The 9,186-nt window shown below is 41.6% G+C and overlaps 1 long non-coding RNA gene across 2 annotated transcripts; it reads left to right on the forward strand.

Annotated features, from left to right (window-relative positions):
- Positions 1-2,231: 2,231 nt before the first annotated feature.
- On the forward strand, positions 2,232-4,905 carry LOC123057713 (uncharacterized). 2 transcript variants are annotated; one of them, XR_006426929.1, is made up of 2 exons: positions 2,232-2,289; positions 4,589-4,905. It is a non-coding gene; the product is annotated as an uncharacterized lncRNA (long non-coding RNA). The 2 variants fall into 2 exon arrangements; XR_006426930.1 differs by lacking the exon at positions 2,232-2,289 and adding an exon at positions 4,006-4,046.
- Positions 4,906-9,186: the final 4,281 nt, after the last annotated feature.

Genomic DNA, 9,186 nt, shown 5'->3' on the forward strand with positions numbered 1-9,186 from the left:
CCCCCATTGCGCCATAAGGTGGCAATCTTGAGCCTCTGTGATAGCATCCACGGGGTACACTATTAGGGAAAAGCCTAGTAGTAGCGCGGGTTTTTAAGCTATCAGCAGCACGGGAGGCCGCGCTACCAATAAGGCGCTATAGCTAACTCCTAGTAGTTGCGCTGTATTCACCGGCGCTACTATTATTGACTATAGCAGCAACGCTTTTACAGAACGCGCTGCTATTAGTTAGCTGTAGCGATTTCCTAGCCCTGCGCTTTGTTATATCTTCCATCATTTCAACCCCGTTTCAGCTTCAATAAACTACAATTTCGAGATACTAGGTACTACTAGATATCAATTTCATAAAGGCATAAAGCATTATAGGTACTAGGTAGTATTCCCTCGGTTCCAAATTACTCGTCGTGGTTTTAGTTCAAATTTGAACCAAAACCACGACGAGTAATTTGAAATGGAGGGAGTACTAGATAACAATTTCATATATACTCAACATGCATCCTCAAGCAGTATTAGGTGATATCGACGACGATCATCATATGTAGTTTTAGATGATATTGACGACGATCATCATATGTAGTTCTACATGATATTGACGGCAATCATCATATGTAGTTCTAGATGATATAGCCACACACACACATATGTAGTTCTAGATGATATCGACGACGATCATCATCCTCAAGCCTGGACGGCGGGTGTTCCTGATAGTAATTAGGATGGCCTGTCCAACACGAAGATTCTTGCCAACGAGGAATCTCTTCCAGCCAACCGAGTTTAAGTGTGTGCGACCGTCGTCTGTGTCCATGTGGTAAGTACAGGTGGTGACGGAGCCCCTTGCGGTAAGGCGTAGTCCAGCTGAGCCTTCTTCATCAGGCTCGATACCACAACTCACAGATAGATTCTTTGGCAATTTCTGAATAAGAAAAACATATCAATTAATAAATAGCTTGGCACATACTCTTGCAAATATATTTCTATTAAGTCTACATTTCTACACTATCAAAAGACACAGTACTACGCATTTGTACTAATTAATCATGAATTCTACTAATAAGTATATATGGATTATCTACTAGATTCCACATAGCATATCATCGACTAGATTCCACGTAGCTTATCATTGGACTCTACACTAAGCATATCATCGGATAATTTGCATTTGTAAGTATAACAATAAAGCATATATATATATATATATATATATATATATATATATATATATATATATATATATATATAAACTCTATTAATGACCCTAGGTAAAGAATAAGAAATTCTTCACCCTGGTCCAGCGACCGAGCCAGGTTCTCTCGATCGCACCCGCGCGTTGTGCCTCCGGCCGTCCATCGTTACCCCACGCGCGTGGTAAGTTTTTCCCCTTTCCTTATAGTGACAAAAAAAAACATTTTCTGTTCGTGGGATTAGGACCTAGCCCACTCCGCCATCTCCCCAGATCCTATTCTGCGACTAACAGGCGGTATGGTGGTGAGCGGCAGGCGTGAGCGCGACGGCTCGGTGGTCGGCACGGGGAGCGGCGGTTGACCCGGTGGGGGCGCGACGGCGTGCTGCTCGATGGGCTAACTCGGCGGCAGTATCATTGACCACGGCGGCAAGGTGAGCGAGGCGGGGCCTCGGTGTTGGGAAGCACGGCGTGTGGTGGTCGGCTGGCCATGGCGGCGGTTAAATTGGTGGTCGCGGCCGCACTTGTTAGATCGTGCGTGCTCTCCTCCAGCCATGGCTGCTTGCCCCCGTACGCGCTGGTGAGCTCAATCCAAATCCCTTCAACATCTGTGTCTATGTCCGTTTGTCGCCCCGACTGTACTTCCTTTGTCCAAGCTCCTAATTTCATATGCTGCTCTATTTGAACTCTAGAAGCCACATTGTAAGTTTTGACAGGAATACCATGCAAAAATATACTGGCGATGTAATTGTTGTTGGGTTTTCTCTTCTCTTTTCGAAAGCTCATCTTGTGGGAATTGGTTCCCTCTGACGGTCTGACTTGATTCTACAAACTGTGCACTGTTTTGGTCATAGTCTGTTGCATTTTACACTTTGATTCGAATATGAAATGCACTATGTTGAACACTAAGTAACTCCTATCACTCGTCATGTTAGATACACACAGTTCTGTTTTGGACAAGTTGCTTAGAGTAGACAATTTTTTTGATTAATTTCTCTGGCCTAATACCAATGTGATGTGCAGATAACTTATATCTCCGGCCAAGAGCTCGCCTTGATGTCCTCACGGACTGGAGATTCATGACTAAGAGCTCTCCTCAATGTATGCAGGTACTGCCCAGACCGTAAAGAAGCTAATTGATGTTAATATACAGTTATATCTTTCTGAATTTATTTTGAGGGCAAATGCTCGAGTCGCCGAGTAAATGTCCAACTCGGTCTGTTTTCAGTGCACATATATCATTTCCTCAATTTGATGGAAATTAGCGGCCACTTCAATTTTCTTGTCTGCATTTTCTTTGCAATCAGCAAGGAAACCTAGGACAGATGTACATTTCCTCATGTGAATTCTAGTCCCTAGATTGTTTGTGGCTTTGGGCAATATAAAGAATTGGAGAAGTTTGCTATATAGGTTTGGATAGAATATCATAGCTGTATCTACAACTGCTTAATCTTTAATTTGTAGTTGAAATTCTGCACACATCTCTCTGTATTTGTTCACCTTATCCGCTATCATGCACCATAACTTTATAAATGAAAATATCCTAGTAAAGTTTCGACAGCACTAACTTTCCAAAAATATACAGTTTCTGTATATCAAGGTTGTCTTCCAGTGATTCGCTCCTTGTTCAAGTGCTGGCATACATAAACTTAAACCACAAAAAAATGTGTACACATGTGTATAGCTCTAAACATAAAAAGCCTTTAGAATCATGCGTAGCTTTACAAAATGCCGGACTGGATTCTGAATATGCTAGATAATACCATCTTCCACACATGGTAATATGTTGTACCGCACCACTGTATACACAAGTGTGTAATTTTTTGGGTGGCTTCCTCCACCAAAACAAAAGGCTTGTGCACGACTGATGCTATCCAACTAGACTGTGTAATAATCACTGCTGATTTTGCATGACAGTGGGTTGTCACAGATTTGCAACAGAGCTGAGCAGTCGTGTAGCGTCGCTGGTTCGTGTTCATTAGTGTCAGGTTATGGTAGCCGTTGGCATGTTTCTTGGTGCGGTATGCATCTCCTCCCACCACGGCGGTCGACAACCAAGTCTAGCCGCCATAACTCTTTAGTATCACCCCCTCTCTCCGATTTACATGAGTGTGTGTCAATTTATTCTCCCATGGCAAGTCTCTGTCCATGTTAGGTTACATTAGTAAGAAATTTAGTTATCTGAATTTAGGTAGGTAATTTATATTTAGTATCTCCATGAACTCACTCACGATATAGATAATATTTTGGATTGAAGTAATGATGTAAACTGCAACTATACAAACCAATACATGTAGTTCAGGTCGAAATTCGAAGGTGGTGTTACACCTTGGCTAAATTTTTGTGTATGCTGCTAACTTTAGGATTGTTTTACACTATTCTTTGTTGTAAACAAACCAGGTAATGTCGTGAAATCCAAGAGTTTTTCAGATTTCTATTTACGGCATGATTTACCTCCAATTCTTTGCATGCGCGGTTTTCATTTTGATGACTCTCAGCTGCCAGACAAAATAGAGAATGTTGCTGTAAAATGCATGACAACCATATACTCCCTCTATTCCCAAATATTTGTCTTTCTAGACATTTTAAATGGACTACAACATACGGATGTATGTAGACATATTTTAGAATGTAGATTCGCTCATTTTGCTTCGTATGTAATCACTTGTTAAAATCTATAAAAAAGACAAATATTTGGTAACGGGGGGAGTAAATAGTGACTGCATGTTGTTTTAATCAATCCATTTTTCTATTGTAGCAACACTTTATTGTTATCCTAGTTGTGCGATAATTTACCGTTTCTATGAATCAATTTCAGGTGCTCCTTTTTATCATGATTACATCATGTGGTAGCCTGCTTTTTAAGGTATTTAAGTTTTGATGCTATGTACTCCCTCCGTGTCCAAAAATAAATCTTTTTAGAGATTCCAATATAGATTACATATGGAACAAAATGAGTCACTCTAAAATATGTCTATACAAATCCGTATGTAGTTCATAGGGAAATCTCTAAAAAGACTTATATTTAGAAACGGAGGGAGTAATTCATATGCATTGGATGGTGTGTGAACAACTTTTAATCTTGATCTCTTTTATTTCATGCTTATCCAATTGTAGCTCGCACAGTTTGATACACGGCATGGTTTAGGTTGCATTGAAACGGTAGTTACAGAGCTCGGCCTCTTTGTCTTGTTTCTCTGTTTACTATTGATTCATACATGTAGCCAGCGTGTTCATGTGATTTCTTGTACGTCCAAACTTCGCTTGCTATATATTTGATATTGATTCTTTTTCAGCTTAAGGTAGTAAAGCCCCAGTCTACCTTCAAGTGTGATTCATATGTTCTTGTTTGTTCGTGGTCTCTACCTGTTTGTTCTTCTGAGAACTAAACATATTATGTTTCTTCAGGTCTCTATTCAAGTGGATGACGGGAAATGTATGAGGGATAGAGAGGAATAAGTTTTCTGGAACACGTCTTTGTAGTGTATGGTGGGTACAAGTAATGTTAGATTCAAAATTTAGAGCTTTTGCCAATAATAAGTAGCAAAATTCAGGATTGCTGAGAAGGGAGGTGAACCTAATGGCTTCAGTACTATTGTTACGATACTATGTTGCTTCCAGGCTATCGATGAGAATAGTTCAGTCGCTTTAGAGATTGTTGAACATATGAAATTGATTGTAATCTCTGGGCACCCTCAAGTTAAGCTGCTTGAAGACCAAGTTCAAATATGTGTGAGGGCAGTGTGGTTGGGCATGCGAGTCAATTGCACCTGATGTAATCAGACCATTAGATCTGTTTTGAAATAGTGATCTCTAAATGAATTTTTTTGTACTCATAGGTATAGTTTTCATTACGTGAGACATTTCCCAGAACCATTAGTAGTCTTGTACATTGAATCAATTTATTAGACGGCTTTGTTATTCCTAGGGACATGTTGATTATTTTGCATTACATAGCATTATTTTACGGCCATTGGGCTACCATCGGTTCCTCGAGGCTGGTGATTGTACTGTGTACTTGATGATACATATGTCCCTTTTATGTTCGGTTCTTAATGTTGTCATCTCAATCAGCGCTGAGCATCGGTTATGGGCTTTTGGATTGTTAGCCTCACTGTAGTGCTGATATGCTTCCCAATTAGAAACAAAGCTTTTGCCTCCATTTATTTTGGACTTGTGCCTGTCTTGCCCTACAAAGATAATAAGAAATTGTTTCAAGGTGATTATAGCCGAACTACCTAAGGCAAATCAAAATTTTGGAATACAGTTTAAGAATTTGGATCTGTCATTTTCAAGGTAATTTCGTACTATAAAAAATTTCATTTAATTTGCCCATCTCACAGTAAAGTTAACAACGCTCAAGAATCATTGTGTGTGTGTGTGTGTGTGTGTGTGTGTGTGTGTGTGTGTGTGTGTGTGTGTGTGTGTGTGTGTGTGTGTGTTCTAAAGCAACAAGATTATCTAGACCTCGCCAAAAAAACGAGCTGATCCTGTAGATAACTGTCGTGCAAAACATTAGAGGAAAATGCAGACAGGAATTGCACCGTAGACCTTTATAGGAACATAATCTTACCGAACAAAAAAAAGTCAGGTGCGCTTCCATACTCACTATAAAATTATAGCAACAACATTTATTGTTTTATGGGGCTTTCTGATGTGCCATACAAAGTTCTCACATGCATGATGTAAGTTATTGGCATGCAGAAGCAGAAGGTAACATTACGTCGCACCTTTTTGCTTTATGGAATGGAGATCGGTTCCTTCTTCATGATGTAATCTTACCTCAAGTGATTTTGTTTTCTTACGTTCTGAAGGTGTGGCCGTGGGAGATGGCTGGGGGGTGGGGTGAGGAATAAGAATTCCTCACCCAGGGTGACGAATAGCGCGACCCTATATATATTTCCTAATTAAATTACGTTTGGAATTCAAATAGTTACATTCCTATTGATTCATTACGTAAAATTTGACATAAGAAAATAAAAATATAGGTCATAAGACAAGAAAATTTGCAGTTTCTGTGTATTTTAGACTATGTTTTTACGTTTGTAATTTTATATAACATAAAATATTTTTTACGACGATTATATATTTTCTTACAGTCTCTTTTGCGTCCGAAATAAAACAAAACTTACGGAACGTAAAATTACGATGCATTGATAGAAAAATGGAGGGGAGTGAAGAATAACTATTCCTCACCCAGGATGACGAATAGCGCGATCCTATATATATATATATATATATATATATATATATATATATATATATATATATATATATATATATATATAGGGAATAGATTTGCTACCCACACTAGCTCCAGTGGTTGTTATCGGAACCATTGGTTGGCTTTAGGATTCGCACTTTTAGGTGGATAAGGTTCCGATTTTCTAGATTACTGAATTTCGCCACAGCATATTAGGAATGGTCGGCTGGACCTTTATGTAGTGGCAGGCCCCAAGATGGCAACCTACTCTCTGGCTATGCATGCGCACACAGAACAGGAGCAGCTTTGCCTTTCTAAAAATGCAGACCACGACAGGAACTACTTCGGGCATCTTACGAATTTGACCAACGGTGGCAATGTACTAAAAGTTCTTGGTCCGGCGTGCTGGACGGTCATCGTAAGAACTGCCATTTTTGCATATCTGGTCAAAGGTTCGGCACCTTATGGAACTAGGAATTGGACTCCGACGTGTCCTGTCATTTTTAATCTAGCAAAAAGTAAGACGGTACTGCACCGTTCGCACTGGTAATGGAACTGCGGCACAATGAATTCGTTTTTCATAGTCTCGTAGAGGAAAAGCCGCGTGTTTGACCATGAATACGTTTTCCGACGTGTCACCGACACAAGTAACCCCGTTTTATTTCGCTCCAGCCGGTTCACTCTTTTTAAAAGTACTGTTTCGCTCGCAGTTCCTTTTTACAGCATGTAACGCTAGCAGTTTACTACACTGTCCAGAGTGGTTCTATTTTTTTAAGTATAAAGTCCAGAGCAGTTCTGTAGGCACCAGTGGCATCTGAAACCACCACACGGCCTATCGGTACCAATATTAAATGTTTCTAGAGTATGGGTGAAAATTATAATGGTTTCTAGGGTATAAAATTATAATGGTTTCTAGGGTATAATCGTCGAAAACCTCATCAAGCCTTAATGACACCCAAAAAAATGGTGAGTTCAGGCAAGCAAAGGTTGAGATCCAGATTGGAGATCTTAGAGAAAAGAAAACGCTGCCCCATTGGTCGTTTCAACAAGTTCAACAAGGAATAAATAAAATTTCTGTGCGCGCAGACACACATGTGGAAATTGCACAAAATCGATGGAAGTATTGCAAAAGTTTCTGTTATTCTAGTACTGACAAACAAGCAGCAAGCCTCTCACGCTAGCTGGGCAAGCCAAGATGTAGGGAATAAGAAAAGTACTGTACTTCAACAATCCTCTAAAGTGACCCAAAAATTCCATATCAGAACATGAGGAAGAGTAGGAGCAACAGAGGATGAAGAGGGTGAGGCGGGCAGCATTGTATTATTATCAAGAAAGCTAGCTCTAGACATACATATACAAAGTCATGTGCAGATTAGATGAGGCTAATTAATTCATAAGGTTTTGCCCATGCACACATGAGTCTAACAAAAAAAATCATACATCCAGAAGCAACTGGATCACAGAAACGACAGAAGCACCCGGAGATAAAAGAAAAAGAAACCAAAGCTGCAGTTTAGAGGGAAAGCTCGGCAACTACCACAGGATGAAGGGGAAGGGAGGTCATGGCCATCGTAGTGGTAGTGGGCAGCGGAGTTCCTCGAGCTGAGCTCGGCGGCCGACGCATGCATGGCAGCACGAACCCCAACGAACACCGGAATAGGGCCGAAGCAGCCCGCACCTGACTGGTGGTCGACGAAGGAGAGAACGCGGCAGTGGTGGGGATCCCATGACGACGACCTCGTGGACCTACTGTGCTCGGCGGAGGTCGAGGAGGACCAGATGCGACGACGGTGTGGGCTTATCGACCTTGAGCAGATCGAGGAGGACGGGCGGCTGGATCTGATGGACATGAGGGAGCCCGAGATGACCTCGTGGCCGAGGCCGGGGCAGTTCGTAGAGGGGACGGGGTCACGACGGCTGGACAGAGGAGGAAGGAAGGAGATATTTTTCTGGGACAGGAAGAGCAATGCAGGAGATATTTTGCTTGCTTGTTCGATGATTTTAAGCTTAAACTAGCAGTGTTCATCAAGAGGAGTACTAGTACTAATCTTGGAGGCAACAAAATAAATTGGCTTAAAGCCATCCCTGGAGTTCGAGCGGATCAACTAGCAGTGTTCTATGCATACATATTTTTATATTAGAATAATATAGATGGTGGTATTGGCTTGGGCGAGTGCGTGAGCTGCTCCAAATGCAGACAGATATGGCGCTACATACACAGTCGTCTGTGCTGTCCAACGGGGTCTAGCAAGAAACCGGCCAGGCAAGCACCAAATTGAACAATTCAGAGAATACATCAGCTAATATTTTAGTGCTGGGTATGATCGAGAGAGTTAATCTCAGTCAAAATTAATTCAACAGGCCATGGGAGCTGGGATGCTCCTCCTGTAGCGGCTACGCAACTTGTACTCATTTGGCCGCTGCTGCCTTTCGTCCTGTGTCCAGCGAAAAATTCTAAAGGAAGAAACAAGAATTATAGAGAAAAACCGAGAACTTTTGGAGCAGAGGACATTGGCGGCAAAACAACAAGTACTACCTCATACAGATCTGCCACTATACTCCGGGCAGCCTTGGTGCAAGATGAGACCCCAAGCACCACCGCTTCCTCCACTGGTCCTCCTCCCATCGAGATTCTGGTCGCACCAAGACAGCCATAGATCCAATATCCATGGCGTCCTCCCTTTCAACTCCATGTTCCTACTTCCACCGTCCACCCCTTGTCGGCATGGCGTCGGAGAAGAGGAAATGGAATGGCGGCTGCGTCGTCTCCTCCATCGGCTGGCCAGAGAGGGTCACGGCGTCT

The sequence above is a fragment of the Triticum aestivum genome, chromosome 3A (genome assembly GCF_018294505.1).
Source record: "Triticum aestivum cultivar Chinese Spring chromosome 3A, IWGSC CS RefSeq v2.1, whole genome shotgun sequence".
NCBI lineage: Eukaryota > Viridiplantae > Streptophyta > Magnoliopsida > Poales > Poaceae > Triticum > Triticum aestivum.